General features: G+C 36.7%; 1 protein-coding gene across 4 annotated transcripts in view; it reads left to right on the forward strand.

Moving 5' to 3' along the window:
* The window catches only part of ACSL3 (acyl-CoA synthetase long chain family member 3), an 80385-nt gene that overhangs the window by 12671 nt on the left and 44495 nt on the right, over positions 1-23219 (forward strand). For 2 of the 4 annotated variants that reach the window (XM_077155268.1, XM_077155265.1), the window contains exon 2: positions 21259-21356. The gene's annotated coding sequence lies outside the window, so the exon portion shown is untranslated. Of the gene's footprint in view, positions 1-17247; positions 17375-18143; positions 18272-21258; positions 21357-23219 lie in introns of all 4 variants that reach the window. The other 2 variants (XM_077155266.1, XM_077155267.1) reach the window with 2 other exon arrangements.

Raw genomic sequence — 23219 nt, forward strand, 5'->3', positions numbered from 1 at the left:
CAGGGAAAGTTACCTTGGTTCAAGAAGGCCGATGAAGTTCATGTTTCTCTCTCAGCTGGGAGGGCACATGGTGAACATGGCAGCATCTGCTGGCTTTCTTGTGGCTCTACAAAAAAAGGACTCTCTCCAAAATGTTTCATCTTTTAAAGGATTCCAGTAAGCAGCTCCACCTTCAAAGGGTGGAGACACACATCCATGGAAATCATCTAATCAAAAGGTATCATCCACAATTGAGTGGGTCACATCTCCATGGGAACAATCAAAATGCTCCCACCCAGCAATATCGAATGAGGATTAAAGGACATGGCTTTTCTGGGGTCCACCACAGATTCAAACCATCATAGTCTTTATAGCTCTCCTTAGAAATTCAAAATGTTTAGTTTGTATGTCAGTTTCTGAGGCATAAAAGCCATACTTATCCAACAGTATCTTGAGGTGGGAGGGATGTGGGGGATAGTAGCAGGCTGAATATGGGTAGAGATCAGAGAGGGAGATCAGGTACCTCAAGTAGGAGTAAAGAGATTGGAGTGGTAGAGAGAAATATTGGAGAATTTTAGTTTGATGATCGCAGCAAGTTACTTAACCTCTCAGCTTCAGCTTCTTTATGGTAGAGATAGTGTCTGCTTGCAGGGCACATGTGCTCTAGGTGTGCATGCACCCAGTTGCTGGTATGCTGCAAGAAAATGTTACAAATTCATATTTTAAGAATTTAATTTATATTTTAAGAAAGTATACATTTTGTGCATGATTGTTTAATATATATTTTTATTGATAAAACATACAAACATGAATGTTCTTAACATATGAACATTCCATATTGGTGTATAATCAAAGTATCATCACATAGTTGTATATTTATCACCATGATCATTTCTTAGAACATTTGTATCACTCCAGAAAAAGTATTAAAAAGCAAAAACTCATACACACATACCATACCCCATACTTCTCCCCTCATTGACCACTAGTATTTCCATCTACCCAATGTATTTTAATCTTTGTTCCCCGTTTCTTTTTCTATACACCTTACCACTCTCTTTCAGTGATCACTAGTATTTCCATCTACTCAATTTATTTTAACATTTGTTCCCTCTATTTATTTTTAATCCATATTTTTAATTCATCTGTCCATACCATAGATAAAGGACAGCCTCAGACACAAGGTTTTCACCATCACATAGTTACATTGCAAAAGCTGTGTCATTATATAATCATCTTCAAGAAACATGGCTACTGGAACACAGCTCTACAGTTTCAGGCACTCCCCTCTAGCCTCTCTAATACACCTTAATCTAGGAAGGGGATATCTATATAATGCGTAAGAATATCCTCCAGGATAACTTCTTGATACTGTTTGGAATATCTCAGCTACTGACACTTTATTTTGTCTCATTTCTCTCTTCCCCCTTTCAGTTGAGAAGGTTTTCTCAGTCCCTTGATGCTGAGTCCCAGCTCATTTTAGGATTTCTGTCCCACCTTGCCAGGGAGGTTTACAGCCCTGGGAGTCATGTCCCATGTAGAAAGGGGGGAGGGCTGTGAGTTTGCTTGCTGTGTTGGCTGAGAGAGAGGCCACATCTGAGCAACAGAAGAGTTTCTCTGGGGGTGACGTTTAGGCCTAATTTTAAGCAGGCTTAGCTTGTCCGTTTTGGGGATAAGTTTTATATAAACAAATCGCAAGATTGAGGGCTTAGCCTATTGATTTGGTTGTCCCCACTGCTTGTGAGAATATCAGGAATTCTCCAAATGGAAAAGTTGAATTTTCTCCCTTTCTGGCCATTCCCCCAGGGGGCCTTTGTAAATACTTATTTATTCACTGTTCAAATCACTCTGGGATTTATCAGGGCATCATTTTAACCTGGACAAAGTTACAAAATCTCATGGCCTATTCAAAGTTCCATTTATTTATGGTGTTCAGTTAACCTGTCCATATAAGTTACGTTAGGAAATGCGCTAGTCAAAATATTTTTTGTACCAAATAAACATTTTTTGCTTATATAGAAGTTGAAGTATTGAAATATGAATGACCATCGATTTTCAAAACCCTGCAATATTGACATTCCTTTGTTCTTCTTCATGGAAAAACATTTAAAAATGTGTACATTTAGTCACTATTATTGAACATTCTAGGCATTTCTAGATTATACCATCTCATTCTTTATCGCCTATCTTTCCTTCTGGTTTCATATGTGCCCCCAGCCCTCCTTCCTCTATCATGCTCACATTCAGCTTCATTTAGTGTACTAACGTTACTGTGCTGCAATTAGGTAGTTTTGTGCTATCCATTTCTGAATTTTTTTAAAAAAATTAAAAAAAAAAGACAAGAAACACATTCTTAACATATTCTGTCCTACATATATGATCAGTAATTCACATCATCACATAGTTGCATATTCATCATCATGATCATTTCTTAGAACATTTGCATCAAATCAGAAAAAGAAATAAAAGGACAACAGAAAAAAAATAATACATACCATACCTCTTATCCCTCCCTTTCATTGATCACTAGCATGTCAATCTAAGTTTATCTTAATGTTTGTTCCCCCTATTATTTATTTTTATTCCATATGTTTTACTTGTCTGTTGATAAGGTAGATAAAAGGAGCATCAGATACAAGGTTTTCACAATCACACAGTCACATTGTGAAAGCTATATCATTATTTAGTCATCATCAAGAAACATGGCTACTGGAACACAGCTCTACACTTTCAGGCAGTTCCCTCCAGGCTCTCCATTACATCTTGACTAGCAAGGTGATATCCATTTAATGCGTAAGAATAACCTCCAGGATAACCTCTTGACTCTGGAATCTCTCAGACATTGACACTTTATTTTGTCTCATTTCACTCTTTCCCCTTTTGGTGGAGAGGGTTTTCTCAATCCCTTGATGCTGAGTCTCAGCTCATTCTAGGATTTCTGTCCCATGTTGCCAGGAAGGTCCACACTCCTGAGAGTCATGTCTCTTGAAAAGAGGGGAGGGCAGTGAGTTTGCTTGTTGTGTTGGCTGGAGAGAGAGGCCACATCTGAGCAATAAAAGAGGTTCTTTTGGGGGTGGCTCTTAGGCCTAATTTTAAGTAGGCTTAACCTATCCTTTGTGGGGTTAAGTTTCATATGAACAAACCCCAAGATTGGGGGCTCAGCCTATTACTTTGGTTGTCTGCACTGCTTGTGAGAATATCAAGAATTCAACTTGGGGAAGTTAAATTTTCCCCCTTTCCCACCATTCCCTGAAGAGGACTTTGCAAATACTTTTTTATTCACTGTTCAAATCAGTGTGGGATTTATCGGGGCATCACTCTGGACAAACCAACAAAATCTCATGCCCTACTCAAGCAAGGTTCCATGTACTTATGGTGTTCATTTAAGTTGTCTACATAAGTTATATTAGGAAATGTACTAGTCAAAATATAAATTTTGTACAAAATAAGCATTTTTTGCTTTAGTCTCACACATAAGTTAAAATTTTAAAATATTAATTACTATCAATTTCCAACACCCTGGAGTAATAACATTCCTATGTTCTTCCTTGTGCAAAAACAATTTTTTAAATTTGTGCATTTAGTCACTGTCATTATATACTGCATTAATAGGCATTCCTCGCTTATACCATCTCGGTCTTTATCGTCTTTCTTTCTGATTTCATTTGTGCCCCCAGCTCTCCTCCCTCTATCATTCTCACATTCAACTTCAGTGTTTTAACATAATTGTATTACAGTTAGGTTGTATTTTGCTACCCATTTCTGAGTTTTTACAATCAGTTCTGTTGTAAATCTGTATCCCTTCAGCTCCAGTTACCCTCTATCCTATTTCTATCTCCTGATGGCCTCTGTTCTTAACTGAAATTCTCCAAGTTCATTCATTAATGTTACTTCGTATCAGTAAAACCATATAGTATTTGTCCTTTTGTTTCTGGCTAATCTCACTCTACATAATGCCCTCAAGGTCCATCCATGTTGTTACATGCTTCATGACTTTATTCTGTCTTACAGGTGTGTAATATTTCATCACATGTATATACCACAGCTTGTTTAGCCACTTGTCTGTTGATTGACATTTGGACTGTTTCCATCTCTTGGAAATTGTAAATAATGCTGTTAAAGACATCAGTGTGTAAATGTCCTTGCTCTCGTGTCTTTTGAATTGATACCTAGCAATGGCGCTGCCAGATCATATGGCAATTCTATATTTAGCTTCCTGAGGAACCTCCAAACTGCCTTCCACAGAGGTTGTACCATTTTACATTCCCACCAACAGTGGATAAGTGTGTCTCTTTCTCCACATCCTCTCCAGCACTTGTTTTCTCTTTTATTGATAATGGCCATTCTGGTGGGTGTGAGATGAGATCATTGTGGTTTTTATTTGCATTGTGGTTTTTATTTGCATTTCCCTAATAGCATTTTCCCTAATAGCCACATCTTTTCATGTGCCTTTTGGCCATTTGGATTTCCTCTTCTGAGAAGTGTCTGTTCAAGTCTTTTGTCCATTTTGTAATTGGGTTGTCTGTCTTTTTGTTGTTGAGTTGAACAGTCTGTCTTTATATGTTCTGGATACTAGATCCTTATCTGATATGTCATTTCCAGATATTGGCTCCCATTGTGTAGGCTGTCTTTTTACTTTACATTTTGTGCATTTTTAATGTTTACATCATTCTAGTACCACAGAACATGTACACAATATTAAAAGTACGCATGTTCTGAATACCAATGGTTTTTACTGAAAAGAGCCTGTTATCCTATAAGTTTAGTGACCACAATCCAGTGGATTAAAAGCTAGGAGTATGCTTGGTGGTTTGTTTGTGGGCAGCTTTACGGATGAATTAAGATTGGGTTGGGGTTGAAGAGCTTGGGTTAGTTGGCTCTGGGAAATGAAAGGCATATGATTTAAGGAGGTATAGTCTCTGCAGGATCATTTGAAAATGGTAGACATGGCAAAATTGTCATTGGGATTATTTAAGGTATTTGTGAGAGTCTTACACTGTATCGTATATTAGATTACATGGTAGGAATTAGAAAGTCAGTATTAGGAAGTTGTCTTTGATGCGTGGATAATTTACTCACAGAAAACTGAGAGCTGACTGTGTATGTTTAGGTTAAAAAAGTTTATATTATATGATTTCAGAGAACAAGCGTGTTAGCTGTAGGCAATTAATTACAGTTTTGTGTTTCTTATTTTTAACAACTCAAATAACTTCATAAAATGATTATATTTGCTACCTCTTTTAGTTTAATCTAAAATATAGTGTGTTTCTTTTGGGCTCCTTAAGGAGGAGTAGCTATGTTTAACTTATCTCTCTACCAAAAAGAGTGCTCCATAAAGGCAGAGATATTTGTGGTTTATTTGCTATTGCACATATAGTTCCCAGCACATGTGACATGCTCATTATTTGTAGAATGAATCAATCTTTACATCCCTGATGCCTAGTACAGTAATAGACATGAGATACTCAGTAAACGTTTATTGAATTTAGTTGCTAGAAATTGTGGATTTGAGCAAATTGCCAGAAGAATTTTGGAAGACCAACAACCTGATATCAGAGCTATCAGTATGCGTTGGAGAATGGATTTATTGATCCAGAAGAATTGACTTATTGCTGACAAAATATGCATTTAAGTAGTTATCTGTTGACTAATATATAAAATGTAATCTAAAAGTTACTATGATGAAGAAGTCAAGAGAGTGACAGATTGTTTCAGGCCAGACCAGCTGCTTTCTGTACTTTAATGTAATCACTTGCCATCTTCTCATTAGCCTTCAGCATTCCGGACAACACCCTCATTACCCTTGGGTCTACAGCACTACTCCTGGTTTCTTTACTTTCTGCCTTCTGTTCTTAATTCAATACATTTAATATCTTCTAGTTTCTTCAATATCCATGCCTGCACTTAGGCTCTCTGCTGAATTTTTTGTATCTTTTACAAGTTACCCATTCTTCCACTGTAGTAATGGCTTTAATCAATCTCCAAAACCCTTATTCTCTGTCTTATATCTGACAGAACCTGCTGATTTTACTTTAGAAAGATCTCTGAAGTTGGTCCTCTTTGTTTTGTGTCTATATATAGTGTCTTAAATTCTGGACCTCATCATCCTTTACCTGTGCTGTTGTAATTACCATGTATCTGTAATTCCTTCTGGTTTGTTGTTTATATTGACTCAAGTAATCATCAAAAAACAAAAAGCAAATTTGGCCAATAAGCACGTGAAAAGATGTTTAAGATCATTAGCCAGTAGGAAAATGTAAGTCAAAACTACGAGATACTACCTTCCATGCCTGAGAATGGCTGTTACAAAAATGGAAAGTAGCAAGTGCTTGTGAGGATGTGGAGAAATAATTACCCTCGTGCACTGATGGTGGGAATGTAAAATGGGGTAGCTGCTGTGGATAGCAGTTTGGCAGTTCCTCAGAAAGTTAAACATAGAACTACCATATGACTTGGCAATTCCACTTCTAGGTATGTACTCAAAAGAATTAAAAGCAGGGACTCACTCAGCTATTTATTATTTATACACCAGTTTCATAGCAGCATTATTCACAGTGGTCCAAAGATGGAAGCAGTACAGTGTCCATCGGTAAACGGATGGATAAATAAAATGTGGTATATCCATACCATGGAATATTATTCAGCTATAAAAAGAAATGAAGCTTTGATACATGCTACAACATGGATGAACCTCAAAAACATGTTGAGTAAAATAAGTTAGACACAAGAGGGCAGATAGCGTATGAGTCCACTTATATGAGATATATAGAATATGCAAATCCTGAGACAGAACGTAGAGTACAGGTTATCAGGTCCTGGACTGGGAGTGGGGGTGGAGTGGAATTGAGGAGAGGTGAAATGGGAAGTTAATGCATGAAGGGTACAGGGGTTCTCTTTGGGGTAAAGGAAAAGTTTTGGTGATAGATGATGCTGATGTTAGCATAATGTTGTGAATGTGATTAATGCCACTGAATTGTATGATTGAAAAAGGAAATTTTATATTGTATATTTTACACAATTAAAAAGAGACTTACAGACTGGTAACAAGACTAAAGGATAGTGACAGTTAAATGCATTAGATGATCCTGGACTGGGCTTAAGAATTTAGGAGGAGAAAATGACCAAAAGGACATGATTTGGACCACTGAAAAAATTGGAATATGGACTATATGCTTTACATTTCTTGAATTTGATAGTTGTGCTTAAGATGGTTACATGAGAAGTGTCCTTTTTCTCAGGAAACCTAGGTGGCAGCGTTAAGTATAGGAAGAGCATGAGGTATGCATCCTACTCCCATGTTTAGAAAATAAGATCATCTAACAAATGGGGCAAATGCTACTTGGTTATAAATCTGGGTATCTGAGTGGAGGGTACATTGTTGTATGCATTGCTTATGTTTTATTTTTGTAGACTTACTGAAGTTCGAAGTTATTTTAAAGTAAAAAGTTAAACATTTTTTTTGGTCAAATGCCCTGTGTAAAATACCTCTCTCATTCTACCCTGAATGTGTTTACACCATTTTCATTACTAAGTTCTCCCATATTTCCTGCATTCTACCTGTCTTAAGCTACTTTCTGTTCCCTAAGCATTCTGTGTTGTTCATGCCTTTGTGTGCTAGGCAGGAGTAGAAGGAGCAGTCAGAGCACAGAGGGATTATTGATTTAGCTCTGTTTTTGGGACCAAGGAGGAGTTCAGATAGACACTGAAGCTGAATCTTGAAGGATGAGTTTCATTTTGATAGTCCTCTCAGCTCCTTTTAACACTCTCCAATTCAGTAACTCTCCCTAATTCAGTAACTGTTGGTACAGGCCTGAGTGGTCATAGGTTGTTGGATACCTCTGGGTGCCCATGTTTACCATAGTCTGCTGAGGTCTCCGAAGATGGGAGCCGCGTGGTGTCATACAGTTCACACAGAATTAATGCTTTCTCCCTCACAGAGTCTTAGACCAGCTAATGTGGGCTGTCTGTGAAATCCCTAGAGATTGTTATATAATCAGAAAAAAGACCTATTAAAAAATACTTTTTCTGTTTTTGGAATGTAGGCCCTGTAGAAAAGTTAATTCTCTTCTAATGCCGACTTTGTTAGTGATCTGCACTCACCTTTCAGGACTAAATTCAGCCTAATTAGCTCAGTTCTACTTTTTCTTTGATGCTGTGAAATGTACTGAATAATTTTATTGTTTACACACTGGGCTGAAATGCTACTATCATCAGATATAAAAGTTCCGCAACTATTTCTTTCTTTTAAAAAAATTCTGTACCAGTACAATTAGTGTTTATTTTGATAGCTAATAGGCTAAGTATGTACTACTTACTGTTGTCTTAAATTTCATTGGTTAATCATGCAATTTTTTTCTCCCAGATAAACTTGGAGTTAATTTATCAAGTAATCATAACAAGAAACAAGTACAAAGTCCCACTAGGATTATGATTGGGATTCCATTAGGTTTATAGGTGAATTTTGGTGGAATTATATTTATCCTTTCCACCCAGAAACTAGTTTGTATTTTCGTTCATTCAAGTATTTTTGTGTTTCTCAACAGCATTTGTAGTTCTTTAATTTTTTTTTTTTTAAACATGGGTAGGCACTGGGAATTGAGCATGGCTCTCTGGCCTGGCAGGCAAGAAATCTGCCACTGAGCCACTGTCGCACCACCCCCAATTTTTTTAGTATGGGTGTTGTATACATGAAGTATTTTAAAGTTTTTTTGTTTTCTTTTTGCTATTGTGATTAAGTCCTTTTTCCATTTAATTTCTAGCTGATTTAGCTTATATATTTGAAAATTGTTGAATTTTATTCTTTATCAGGAATCCAGATATCAGTGAATTTATTCTCTGGTTGGGTAATGTTTTGATTATTCTTTTGAATTTACTAGTCTGTTAGTCAATTATCTGCAAATAGTAATGATTTTTAACTCTTCTTTCCCAGTATTTATACCTCTTGTTTTTTCTCATCATTGCATTGGCTGGACTGCATTGCTGTCCAAAAGAAATACAGTGAGAACCATATATGTGAGCCATATATATAATTTCAGATTTTTAGTAGTAGGTCTACTAAAATAGTAGTAGGTCTAAAAATAATAAGAAACAAGTGGAATTAATTGTAATATATGGTTTAATTCAGTATATCCAACTATTATCTTTTCAACACATAATCAAAATAAAAATCATTATTGAGGTATTTCTTTCTTATTGCTAAGTCTTTGGAACCCTGTGTGTATTTTAAGCTTACAGCACATCTTGATTTGAAGTGGCCACATTTCAAATGCTTAGTAGCAGCATGTAGCTAGTGGCTATCTTATTGGTCAGCACAGGGTGAGAGAGCCTTCTTAGCAATGCAAGATAATTGTGGCCATCATCAGACTCTTTGTCTTGTTCCTGACTTGAAGATTGCCTCTCTTGAGTATTTCCCTATTAGGTATGATGTTTGCTATTGGTTACTGATAAGTACACTTTTATTAAAATAAAATTTTCTTTTGTTTTAAAGTTAATTTGTATTTACTGTTCTTAAATACTTCTTTTTAACATATACCAAGAAGATCACATCACTTCGCACCCCCCCCCCCCCCACCAACTTAGTGAAAAATTTGAGTCCAAATGGTGAACTCTACACCTGAAGTAAACCATGCTTGGGTATAATGTATTATTCTTTTAACTCATTGCTGGGTTAGATGTACTGATACTTAGTTTTTTTTTTCCTTTCTCATATTCACCGGAGAGACTGTCTTATGTGGTATTTCAACTTTTGAAATCAGTATCTTGTTAGCTTTTATAGGATGAATTACAAGACATGTAGACCATTTCTGGCTTTTAAAAAAATTGTCTTTAAAACTTTAATCAAAATAATTTATGTACATGGTGGAAAACCTTTTAATGTTGATTCATATAAAACATGTTTGTAGAATGCAAGTTTTTTAAGAGTTTTTGCATGTCGAAAATGTCTTTATTCTTCTTGCAATTCTAGATTAAAATTCATTTATTCTAGAACAGATTTCTAGAATAGAATAGAATTCTAGATTAAAATTTATTTGCCTCAAAACTTTGAAGGCATTGTTCAGTCTTGTAGCTTCCAGTGTGTGGGGGCATCTGGTACCAGTATGATTTTATAGAAAGGATAGCCATACATCTGGGTTTCTGGAACACATTTCCAAATAACGCTTTGTAATGGCATTGCCTTAAAAAAAAAAGTGTCCTCGCTTGATCAGTTATAGAATTATCTTCTTTGTAGATAACCTTTTTTGGTTTTTACAGGTTTTTAGAATATTCTCATATATGGTGCTTGAAAATTCAAAAGGCTATGTCCAGAGGTCAGTTATTTTTTCCCAATTTATCTTGTTCAGGACTCAGCAGACTCTTTCACTGTGAAGGCTAGTGTCCATCACTCTGGGATATTTTATTGCAGAATGCTTCACTAATGTCTACTTCATTCTCTTTGTTCTTTTTTGGAACTCCTTTTAGTAGAATTTGGATCTTTTGAATTACTTGAAATCTTATTTTATTACTATTTTTGGGGGGGCGGAGGGTACATGGGCTAGGAATTGAACCCGTGTCTCCCATGTGGTAGGTGAGCACTCTACCACTGAAACCCCCATGCACCCCTAGAAACCTTGTTTTTAAAAATTCTTTTTGTGTGGGTCATGACAGCTCAGCCGGCCATGCCGCAGACCCGGGTTCAATTCCCGGTGCCTGTCCATGCCAAAAAAATAATAATAATACTACTTTTGACTCCTGTTCTCTACCTCTTTGCTTTTTATTTTCCCCCTTAACTTTTTATTTTGAGTTATGTTCAAACTTACAGGACAGTTACAGCCCCACTGGAGAACCTCAGTATACCCCTACTCCAATCCACCCCACCCCAGATATCCATATCCATCACTTATAACATTTGTTAGTCTATCATTCATTTTCTGAATACTCGAATATAGGTTGTATGCATCATGTTCCTTGAACACTTAATAACTGCCACGTGCATTTTCTACATACGAGAATATTTGCTTGTTTACTTAACCACCTTTTATCAAGTTCAAGGAATTTAATATAGATAAAAGTTTATAGTTCATATCGTCCAATTTCTCATGTTCCAGTAATGCCACTTTGAGATTTTTCTCCTCCCTTGCTAGATCCCATCTATAATCATGTATTGCCTTTGTTATTGTCTCTTTAGTTACTTTTTCTTCATTAAATTGTAGGAACATATGCACAACATAAACTTCCCATCTCAGCCACTTCCAAGCATGCAAAATGGGATCAATAACATTGACAGTATTGTAGTACCCTCACTGTCTTCCATTACCAAAACTGTGCCATCTTCTCAAACAGAAACCTATATCCATTATACATTATTTTCTATTACTCCTACTCCTGGAGACCTGTACTCTTAATTTCTGTCTCTAAAAGCTTGCATATTCTTCAGTGTTTTCTTTCTAGTTACCATGGGACTTAAATTTAACATTCTAAATCTATAATCTCTTTTAATTTGATTCTAACTCAAACTGATATATACAAACTATGTTCCTGTACTCTTCCGTCCCCCACCTTTTTGTCTCAGGTGACATGATTATACATTGAGTTGTAAACCACTGATTTCACATTACTTTTTATGCATTAGCTCTTTAGGTTCTGTAGGAAGTAAAACATGGACTTACAAACTAAAAATAAAATAAAACTGGCATTTATATTTACCCATGTTGTTACCGTCACTGGAGATTTTTTTGAAATGTGGCTTCACTCTGTTGTCCTTTCCTTTTAACCACAGAACTCTTACTTAGCATCTCAGTGTTTTTAATGCAGTTTTATTGAGATACTTTCACACACCATATAGTCCATCCTAAGTATACAAGCAGTAACTCACAGTATCATCACATAGTTGTGTAATCATCATCACAGTCAATTTCAGAACATATTCATTACTTCAAACAAAAACAAAAAACATCCTATGCTTTTTTTATCCCATCTATTATTGACTTCTAGGTAAGGTACGCTGTCAGTGAAAGAATATTAAAATGTTACTGTTAAATGTGGTCCATAGTTTGCAGTAAGTCCGTTTTTCCCCATATACAATCCATTAATAACTCCTTGTAATAGTGACATACATTTCTTCTAGTTTATGAAAGAACTTTTTAATATTTGTATTATTAATCAAAGTCATTTTCCACCACAGGGCTTACATGTTCATAGTCACACGCATAATTCTGTGCTGTTAGTTTTACTTACCATAATGTGCTACCATCACCTCTGTCCATTTCCAAACATTTAAATTTAGGCTAGGTAAACATTCTGTCCATGTTAAGCTCGTCATTCACTAGCCTCATTCTATCTTTTGACAAACTGTAGTCTAGATTTTATCTCTTATGAGCTTGCATATTTTTACCTCAGTTTTTATTTACCTGAGAATGTCTAAATCTCTCTCATAATTTTGAAGGACAGTTTTGCCAGATGTAGAATTTTGGCGTGGTAATGTTTTTTGCTTTCAGTGTTTTATGACCTTCCACTGCTTTCTTGCCTCTAAGGTTTCTGATCAGAAATTGGCTCTTAATCTTATTGAGGCTCCCTTGCACATAACGTCTTGCTTCTCTCTTGTGGTTTTCAGGATATGTTGTAGCCTGGGTCTTTTTGGGTTTATCCTTCTTGGAGTTCTTTGAATATCTTGGATGTGTATATTCCTATCTTTTGTTAAATTTGGAGAAATTTCAGCTATCATTTCTTTGAACATTCCCTCCACCCTTTGCTCCCTTTCTTATTTTTCTGGAACTCCCAGAGTGCACTATTGGTATGCTTGATGGTGTCCCAAAGGTTCCTCAGACTCTCTCCACTTTTGTTCAGTCATTCTTCCTCTGTTCCTCAGACAGTTTGATTGCAATTGTCTTATTTTAAGTTCTTGGATTCTTCTTCTAGCTTCAATCTGCTGTTGAGCCCCTCTAAGGAATTTTTAATTTCTGGTACTATGGACTTAAGCACTGTTTGGTTCCCTCTTATAATTTTCAGCTCTCTATTGATACTCCTTTTGTATTCATCTAATGTTTACCTGATTTTCTTTAGCTATTTGCTCACATTTCCTTTAGTTCTTTGAGCATATTAAGAACTATTTAAAAAAAAAAGTGTTTGGTATATTCCAAGATGTTCTTCCTCATAGATAGATGGTTTCTGATATTTTTGTCTTCTCCTTTACCTGGGCCATGGCTTCCTGTTTCTTTGTCTGTTTGGTAATCTTTTTGAAACCTAGACTTTTTTTTTCCATTTTAAAACATATATTTTTATTGAGAAATATCCACACACGTACAGTCCAACCATATTATACAGTGACTCACGATATCATCACGTAGTTGTGTATTCTTCACCATGATCATTTTTAGAACATTTGTATCACTCCCAAAAAAGAAATAATAATAAAAAAGAACTCATACCCCCATACCCCTTACCCCTCCTTCTCATTGACCTACAGTATTTCAATTTACCTAATATTTACCCTTTATCTCCCTCTACTATTTATTTATTTTTTATCCTTTTTTTTTTTTTTACTCATCTGTCCATACCAAATGGACCACCAGACACCAGGTTTTGACAGTCAGATACATTGTAAAAGTTATATAGATATAGTCTTCTTCAAGAATCAAGATTACTGGAGTATAGTTCAAAAGTGAAACCTAGACATTGATATTTTAATGTGTTATCACTGGAATTTAGACTCTGAGGCATCTATTCCTTAAGCTTGCGGTAAGCAAGTGTGGTGACAGAGCTTTCCTTGAACACCTTTCTCAGTCCCTGGAGATTGAGTGTTTTCCTTCATAGTTTATCCGTGCAATGAGTTTAGAGAATAGCTCCAGGCCAAAGCGTAGGTGTATCGTTGATCCTTTCTACACGAGTATCTTGTCTTGGGTGTGCATGTGTGGCCCTAGGAATTTCACCATTTATTTATTATAAATGTCCCCTATTCCCTGGGAAGCAGTTTCCTCAGGGTTTTGGGCACTGTACTGACCTTCCTACAGCCAGCAGTTATCCCAGACAGCTGAGACGTGACTGTTCTCCTACAACACTCTGTTGGAGAGCTCTGTCTGCCTCTTGTAAACAGGGCAAGTTCTGGTTCATTCTCTCAGGCCAATACCAGGTAGACACGGTCAGCCATTCATCCTACCAGGATGTGCCTGAGGGTACCTGCTTCGTCTGGGACTAGGGACCAGGGGCCAGAAATCTGCCCTGTGAGAGCCAGTGAAGGGATGGTGAGAGGAGCCATCCAGGGTGCCATGAGATCCTACTGCTTTCAAGTGACCTTTTTCTTATTTCAGTGCTTGCCTTGTTACTGCAGTCCTTTAACTATTTTCTGAACCTTTGAGAAAGGTCAGTTCTTGCTGGTTGCTCAAAACTTCTGTGGGGGGACCAGGCCCTGAAGCTTCTCATTCTATCATTTTGATTCAAGTGTGGGGGGGGGTCTCTCTTTTTTTTTCTCAAATATACTCCATTACTTAAAAAAAAAAAAATTAGTAGCTTGTGTACCTAAGAAAGAGAACTTAGATTTTAACCTAGGAAGAAAAAGATTTTTTGTAGATCATTAAATATGGTCTTCTTGGACAATTTGAATTTGTACTTTGTTGTTTATGTCTTTTCTCTTCCTTGAATTTTGTATGCTGGTTGAATGGTATCACTATTTATTAAGTCATCTTTTAGTTATCTTTATCATCTCAGAAAGGATTGAAATTCGTACCACTCACCTCCTTAACACTCCCTCCATATACTGTAGGGTGAAGTTCGTGTTCCTTAGGCTTCATTTCCAGCCACTCCCTTTTAATCCTGCCATGTATCTGGAGTAGAGACCATATCATCTTTTCCGCTGTTTTCCAGGAGTGTGCAGCATGTTATCCTGTATATGCCTGCCCTTGCAATGCTTTAGATCTCTTGTCTAAAACTTTTTCGTTCTTTCAAATACAGTTTGAGTGCTACTATTCTTTCAGCTATCATAATAAAAAGACTGATAGTTTAAAAATAAATTATCCTGATAACTGAAGATTATGAAGGCTCTATTTTCAATTTGAGTGTATTCATGGGAAAAAATTGCTACATTTCTCTCCTGCCTCTTCTTTCCTTTCTCTCCTTCCCTTGTCCCCTCTTTTTCTTTCAGTGTATGTCTTTAGGGCCAGCATTGTATTTTCTGAGTTTAAAAAATATGTCAAGTGAAGAGCTTCCTTAAAAAGAAAAAGATCAAATTATTTCTGCATAAACTTTCTAGTTAATTGATTTAATACAGATGGAAATACGGCTAAATTTTCTAATATATTTAATTGACTATCCTGTCTAGGATTTCTTGACCATTTTAATAGTTGTATTAAGGAACTGCTTGCATGGATCTTGATTTTTCAGTGGTACAGTTTAATTTCATTCATAGAGCAGTGTGCTGGTTTGAAAGGATGTATGGACCCTAGAAAAGCCATGTTTTAATCAAAATCCCATTTCGTAAAATGGCAGAATAATCCCTATTCAATACTGTATGTTTGAATCTGTAATTAGATCATCTCCCTGGAGATGTCTCCCAATCAAGAGTGGTTGTTAAACTGGATTAGAGAAGATGTGTCTCCACCCATTTGGGTGGGTCTTGATTGGTTTACTGGAGTCCTATAAAAGAGGAAACATTTTGGAGAATGAGAGATTCGAAGAGAGCAGAGAATGCTGCAGCACCACGAAGCAGTCCATGAGCCAGTGACCTTTGGAGATAAAGAAAGAAAATGCCTCCCAGAGAGCTTTATGAAACTGGAAGCCAGGAGAGAAAGCTAGCAGATGACACCATGTTTGCCATGTGCCCTTCCAGCTAAGAGAGAAGACCTGATTGTGTTCACCGTGTGCCTTTCCAGATGAGAAACTCTGAACTTCATCTGCCTTCTTGAACTAAGGCATCTTTGCCCGGATGCCTTTGATTGAACGTTTCTATGGACCTGTTTTAATTGGGTCATTTTCTCAGCCTTAGAACTGTAAACTAGCGACTTATTAGCGACTTATTAAATCCCCCTTTTTAAAAACCATTCTGTTTCTGGTATATTGCATTCTGGCAGCTAGCAAACTAGAACAAGCAGTAGTAAGAACTGTGAGGTTAGAGTTAAAATATACTTCAAAGATGTTGAAAGATTGTGTTGATAGTTAGGGTCTTAAACAAGGAAAATTCCTTTTTCTTGTAGTGAGAACCATTGTATTATGTAGTATTAACGTAGTATGTTAACCTTTATATATTTGTAAGAATTTTAAAGAAATTTCTTTTGATTGGATCTGTTCTATTTTGGGGCAACAGGGCATATATAGCCAATGACTATTTTAAAGCCACTTTCCTGAACCATGGCCTGGTAAGGAAATTGTTCTTTTTGCCCTTCTTGATTTTAGTTCCTTATTTCAAAATAAGTGATTTGGGTCCCTCTGATACTTTTCGGTTTCTGTGGAATGCATATAACTCTGACTTTTGTGGAGAAAAGAATCAGTGAAGGGCCCCACTTATTTTGTTTATTGCTTTCGTTTAAGTGCTTACCATAGAGTTTATTATTTATTAGGAGTTTTAAAAGTTTGGATGACCTTCTTCTACCTCCTAGCTGTTAAGTGCCTTTGGGCACTATCTGTTTGAAATGGGTTTTCATGAGAATTAAATGAGACAATATAATATAAGAAACCCTCTACACAATGCTTACTTTGTCTTACTCGGAATTGTTTCCTGGGTTTGTCTTGGTTTGCCAGGGCTGCTATGACAAATACCATACAATGAGTTGACTTAACAACGCAAATTTATCATGGTCTAAAGGATTTAGAGGCTTGGTGTCCAAAGTCAAGGCCTCAGCCTACCATGGTTTCTGTGGGAGGTTGTAGTGGGTTTTTTTTTGCTGTTTTGCTGCAATCTTTAGGGTTCCTTGGCTTGCATCTCTGCTTCTGTCACATACCTTCTTCTGGGTTCTTTTGTCAATCATCTGTGATTTTGTGTCCTTATAAGGACTGCACCGTATGGATTAGGCCCATCCTGATTCAATTTGGCCTCTTATCAACAGGATCTTTGAAGATACTGCTTGCAAATGGGTTCACACTCACAGGAACAACATGGATTAAGGCATAAACATGTCTGTTGTGGGGTACGTGATTCAGTCTCCAACATCGTTTATTGCCAGCTTGATGAAAGATTCTAGGCACAGACTCCTTAATATTGTGCAGTCCTTGTTTATACTTCATTAGGGATAAACTACTAAGCTGTATCTTCTTTGCAGATGTGAACCTATACAGTGCTGATGCATGTTTGTTTGCATGTTATAGGCTAAAAGGAAAACAGAGGAAGAACTCTGGTGGCCAAGAAATTAATCTATGAAGTAACAAGATGCCCAGTCTGGAGCACTTTCTCTGCAAATCGCCTCTCTTTCCTAGAATACTCCCTCTGCTGCTAGTGAGTTTGTAGGAGCCTTTCCAGGTGTTGGGGTTCTTCTCCTCCTCAGGAAGTTGAGCTTTCACTTTACTTTTTTGGGAGAATAAAAGACTCATTGTATTAGCAGGGTGTCAAAGTAGTTTTATTGACCTCTTCTCTTCTGTGGGCATTGGCTAATGCTTTAGATTCTGACGATGACTCCCATTTTTACTGTTCAGTCCGCAGACACATTGGAGGTTAATTTCAAAGACTTATCAATTTTGGATTGTGGTACTATGCTACATCTCTTCTCAGTTTAAAAGGTTCTTGAAATTTCTACTTAGAGATAACAGTGAACAGATAGAACCATTTACTATATTAATATGAGGACCCCCACATTTGTCATTTTTTACCCCACCCACCCCCTGCCCCATTAGTAAAATACAGTCTCTTTTGGAAGCTATTCATGAAGATCTGTAAGCTTTTTTGTTTGTTTTGTTTTTTTTTGGTATTTAAACAAAAGTATGCAGTATGACGGTGATGAATAGTGTTCCTTAGTAACAATTTAAAACATGCATTTTTATTTTAATATCAGAATTTCAACTCTGGAAGTCTGTCATATGAAGTTGATTTAATAGGTGGATAGTAATCTCTTACTTTATGCACAGGTATTTCCCATCTTCAGCTTTGTTAATTTGGGGAACTCTGTATAATTTGTCATGTCATAAAAATTTTTTTCCTGAATCTTGTTTTCCTTTTGATGTTTTTTCATTGTGTAAGTGACCATACTGAAATGTTAAATCTTTACAAGTTATATAGGAGATTAAATCTGTAAGAACTGACAAAGAAATTTTGAATAATACGGGTCCTAAGGTGAAAAAGTATCAGAAAACTTCCATCAGCATCCACAGCAGCTTCTGTCACCAACTGAATACTGCAGTAAGTCAATTCAGTTTTGACTTTTAAGTACCCATCCAGACTCCACAGGGTAAAGTCAAGGGTCTACAAAGCTTCCCTTCATGTGCTAAAGCTTGAGAGCCCAGCTACCCACACCATTGACCAACTGGCTACAAATTTGGCTATTCTCACTATCCGTATGTGTTTGATAATTTGTTAGAACGACTCACAACTCACTGAAAGTGCTTAAGGTTATTGTTTTATTATAGTAAAAGGGTATAAATTAGAAGAGGTCCAAAGAATAGACACACTGGATGAGATCTGGGAGGATGTCAAAGGCAAGTTTCCATGTCTTTTGCAAGCAGATTCAGAATGCATCTCCCTCCCAGCACTTGATGCATCTTCTCAATCATGGAAGCTCCTCGTGAGGCATGTTGTTGAATCAGTGTCCATGTGGTGGAACTTAATCTGGAGTCCTTCTCCCCTCTCACAGACTGGGAAGGTGGGCTCATGTGATATGACTCAAAGCCCCAACTCCTTAATCACAAGGTTGGCTTTTCCTGGTGAGCAAGTCTCACCAAAAATAGCAGATGTGTTTGTTGTCAGAAATTCCAAAAATTCAGAGGTTCTGTCTCTAAAAACTGGGGACAAAGATCAGTCCAGGTATGGTATTATGCTACATAGGGGCTTTACCACATATTGAAAGGTGTGTACATAAAAGCTTAAGAATGTACATTAGTGTGCACAAAAATCAGTTGGTTGCATTTTTAAAAGAATTCTTATATCTATAACATATAAGCATATACATTCTTTTTACATTTTTATTAATAAAACCAATATACAATATCAGCTTTCTTTTTTCATCGCATAGTTTTATGTTCATCATCATGATCATTTCTTAGAACATTTGTATCCATTCAGAAAAAAGACATAAAAAGAAAACAAAAAAATTCATACATAATATACCCCTTACTCCCTCTTTCATTGATCACTAGCATTTCTTTTTTTAAAATTTTTAAAATTTTTATTAATAAAACCAATCAACATACAATATGAACATTCTTTTTTTATCACATAGTTGTATATTCATCATCATGAACATTTCTCAGAATATTTGCATCAATTCAGAAAAAAAAATAAAGCAAAAAAATTCATACATACCATACCTCTCACCCCTCCCCTTAATTGATCATTAGCATGTCAATCAACTAAATTTATTTTAACATTTGTTCCCCATATTATTTATTTTTAATCCATATGTTTTACTCATCTGTCCATAAGGTAATTAAAAGAAAACATCAGACATGGTTTTCACAATCACATAGTCACATTGGGAAAGCTTTAGCATCGTACAGTCATCTTCAAGAAACATGGCTACTGGAACACAGCTCTACGTTTTCAGGCAGTTCCCTCTAGCCTCTCTGTTATGCCTTAACTAAAAAGGTGGTATCTATTTAATGCATAAGAATCACCTCCAGGATAACCTCTTGACTCTGTTTGGAATCTCTCAGCCATTGACACTTTATTTTGTCTCGTTCTCTCTTCCCCCTTTTGGTTGAGAAGGTTTTCTCAATCCCTTGGTGCTAAACCCCAGCTCATTCTAGGGTTTCTGTTCCACGTTGCTAGGAAGGTCCACACCCTGGCAGTCATGTCCCATGTAGACGGGGGAGGGCAATGAGCTTGCATGTTGTGTTGGCTGAGAGAGAGGTCACATCTGAACAACAATAGAGGTTCTCTTGGGGGTGACTCTTAGGCCGAATTTTAAGTCGTCTTAGCCTATCCTTTGCGGGGTTAAGTTTCATATGAACAAACCCCAAGATTGGGGGCTCAGCCTATTGCTTTGGTTGTCCCCACTGCTTGTGAGAATATCAAGAGTTCTCCACTTGGGAAAGTTGAGTTTTCCCCCTTTCTCGCCGTTCCCCCAAGGAAACTGTGCAAATACTTTTTTATTCACTGTTCAAATCACTCTGGGATTTATCAGGGCATCACTCTGGACAAACCTACAAAGTCTCATGCTCTCTCAAGTTTCCATGTACTTATGGTGTTCAATTAAGCTGTCCACATAAGTTATATTAGGAAATGCATTAGTCAAAATACAAATTTTGCACAAATAAACGTTTTTTGCTTTAGTCTCACACATAAGTTAAAGTTTTAAAATATTAATTACTATCTATTTTCAACACCCTGCATTATTGACATTCCTTTGTTCTTCCTCATGCAAAAACAATTTTTTAAATTTGTACATTTAGTCACTATCTTTATACACTCTTGGCATTCCTAGATTATACCATCTCAGTCTTTATCATCTATCTTTCCTTCTGGTTGCATTTGTGCCCCCAGCTCTCCTCCCTCTATCATTCTCACATTCAGCTTCATTTGATGTACTAACATTGTTGTGTTACAATTAGGAAGTATTTTGCCATCCATTTCTGAAGTTTTGCAATCAGTCCTGTTGCACAGTCTCTATCCTTTCAGCTCCAATTACCCAATATCTGCTCTATTTCTCTTATTTCAGAGTACTAAAATTCTCCAAGTTCATTCATTAACGTTAGTTTGTATCAGTGAGACCATATACTATTTGTCCTTTTGTTTCTGGCTTATCTCACTTGGCATAATGTCAGGGTCTGTCCGTGTTGTTACATGCTTCCTGACTTTATTCTGTCTTACAGCTGTGTAATATCCCATCGTATGTATATACCACAGCTTGTTCAGCAGCTCGTCTGTTGATGGACGTCTGAGCTGATTCCATCTGTTGGCAATTGTAAATAATAATGCTGCTATAAACATTGGTGTGTAAATATCCATTTGTGTCCTTGCCCTCATGTCCTCTGAATAGATATCTTAGTTGCATTTTAAAAAGGCATGTTTTGAAGTTTTTGGACACTAGAGTTTTTAACTAATAGATACTGGAGAGGTAAGAAAGTGTCTGAGGAGTTTTCTTTTTTTTTGGCATGGGCAGGCTCTGGATGGAATCTTCATTTTATAGAATGGCTAATGGTTTTTTTTGTTGTTGTTGTTTACATGAGCAGGCACCTGGAACCGAACTCGGGTCTCTGGCATGGCAGATGAGAACTCTGTTTGCTGAGCCACCGTGGCCTGGAATCTTCATTTTAAACGAGCCTTTAAGGTAACTCTGATATGGTTGGTCCATGAACCGACCACATTTGAAGAAACACTGTTAGAAATCTGTGATGTATTAATGAGTATGGTATTAGCAAAGGTGTAGACCACTAGATCAGAGAAACAGAATAGCATTGAGAAACAGATATAAATCTAGATTAAGATTTATTGATGAAGGTGACATTTTGGTGAATTGGGTAAAAGGTGGTTTATTTAACTGGTTCAGGTAATTCATGTGAAAAAAAAAGTTAGCTCTCATACCATGTAGAAAAATAAACTCTGTTATTAATTAAAAGTCTAAATGTAAAAAATTATGAAAATACTAGAAAAAATTCAGACCATTAGTAAAACCTTGGAATGAGTGATGTCTTAATAGATAGGAAGTCTAGAAGGTATAAAAGAAAAGATTGACGGATTGAACTGTTCACATTTACTTTTTGAAAGGTGATACCCATTCTAAAATGTTACAGCATAACAGAGTACCCATGACTGATTTTGTACCCTTAGATTTTCCTTATCCACTTTAGCCAATAGGCTGCAACTAGCCAAAGTTTGGTTATTTATTTAAAACATTATAGAAAAATTAAATGTCTTACATGCAAATATCTGGTATCTAGGCTACATTTGACACTTTTGAGCACTTATTCCTTGGCTGTCCCTTCCCTTGGCTTTTGTGCACTCTTTCCAAGTTTTCCTGCTTTATTTGACTCCTTGGTGGGATTTTTGTTTTCTCTGTCCTTCATTGTAACCCCCCTGCCTCCTCAAAGTTTTCTGTCCTTGAACTTGATCTTGGAGATTTTCTACATGCTCTTTGGGCAGTCTCATCTTCTATCTCAGGGTCTCTCCAACATCTGTTTCTAGCTCTGAACTTTCTTAATTTTCAGTTTACAATGCCTGTCATCTAAATACAGCTAAGCCTGTTATTTTCAAGGATGTACTCATCTCCTTAGCACCAACCTTGCAATCATTGCAGAAAAACTGCTTCACTTCTTGTGTTTCTGTCTCAGTGGAAATTTTCCTCCTAGAACATTTTCCCTCCTTTTTGCTGCCCTGCTCTAATTCAAGCCTTTACTCTGTATAGGCCTCATATACAGATAATAGAAACTACACCCTCACCTGAGGAACAGCTGCTACCATTACCACCCTTGAAAAGTGGACAGTAAAGAGCTGGGAATCCTAGCCATTGCTTCTTCTTCTTTTTATTAACTAAAATCCATAGTTTATTCAAATTTTCTTAGTTTCCCTAATGTCTTTTTTCTGTTCCAGTACCCCACATTACATTTTACATTTACGTATTACATTTAGTAGTCCTGTCTCCTTAAGCTTGTCTTTAGCCACTCCTTCTTTATCATGCTACCTTCCCTTTCTGATCCAGAAGTAAAGGATTATTTCATCTATTTTTTGTTTGATTTCCTTGTCTCTGATTTCTGCTGCCACTACAAACTCATTGTGAGAAAATATGGACTAAGTTCTTTTCCTAGATCAAAGACCACAACAATTCCACTTCTAGGCCCTTAACACCCTGTCCTTACTTTTTTATCTCCGCTCTGCTTCTGCTGGTTTACTTTTTGTTTACTGAGTACATGCTGCTTTGGGTGCTGGTTCACTCCTACCACTCCACCCCCACCCTGTTACCCTGCCATCTGCCCTCAGCTTTTTGTTTAATTTTTTTTTTTTTTGCATGGGCAGGCACTGGGAATTGAACCTGGGTCTCCGGCATGGCAGGGCAGAACTCTGCCTGCTGAGCCACTGTGGCCCGCCCTGTTTAATATTTTTATTGGGACATCTTCACACATACAGTTCATACATGGTGTACAATTATTCGTTCACAATATCATTGCATAGTTGTGTATTCATCACAATGATCACT

Source organism: Tamandua tetradactyla, chromosome 3 (assembly GCF_023851605.1).
Source record: "Tamandua tetradactyla isolate mTamTet1 chromosome 3, mTamTet1.pri, whole genome shotgun sequence".
In the NCBI taxonomy this organism is placed as follows: Eukaryota; Metazoa; Chordata; class Mammalia; order Pilosa; family Myrmecophagidae; genus Tamandua; species Tamandua tetradactyla.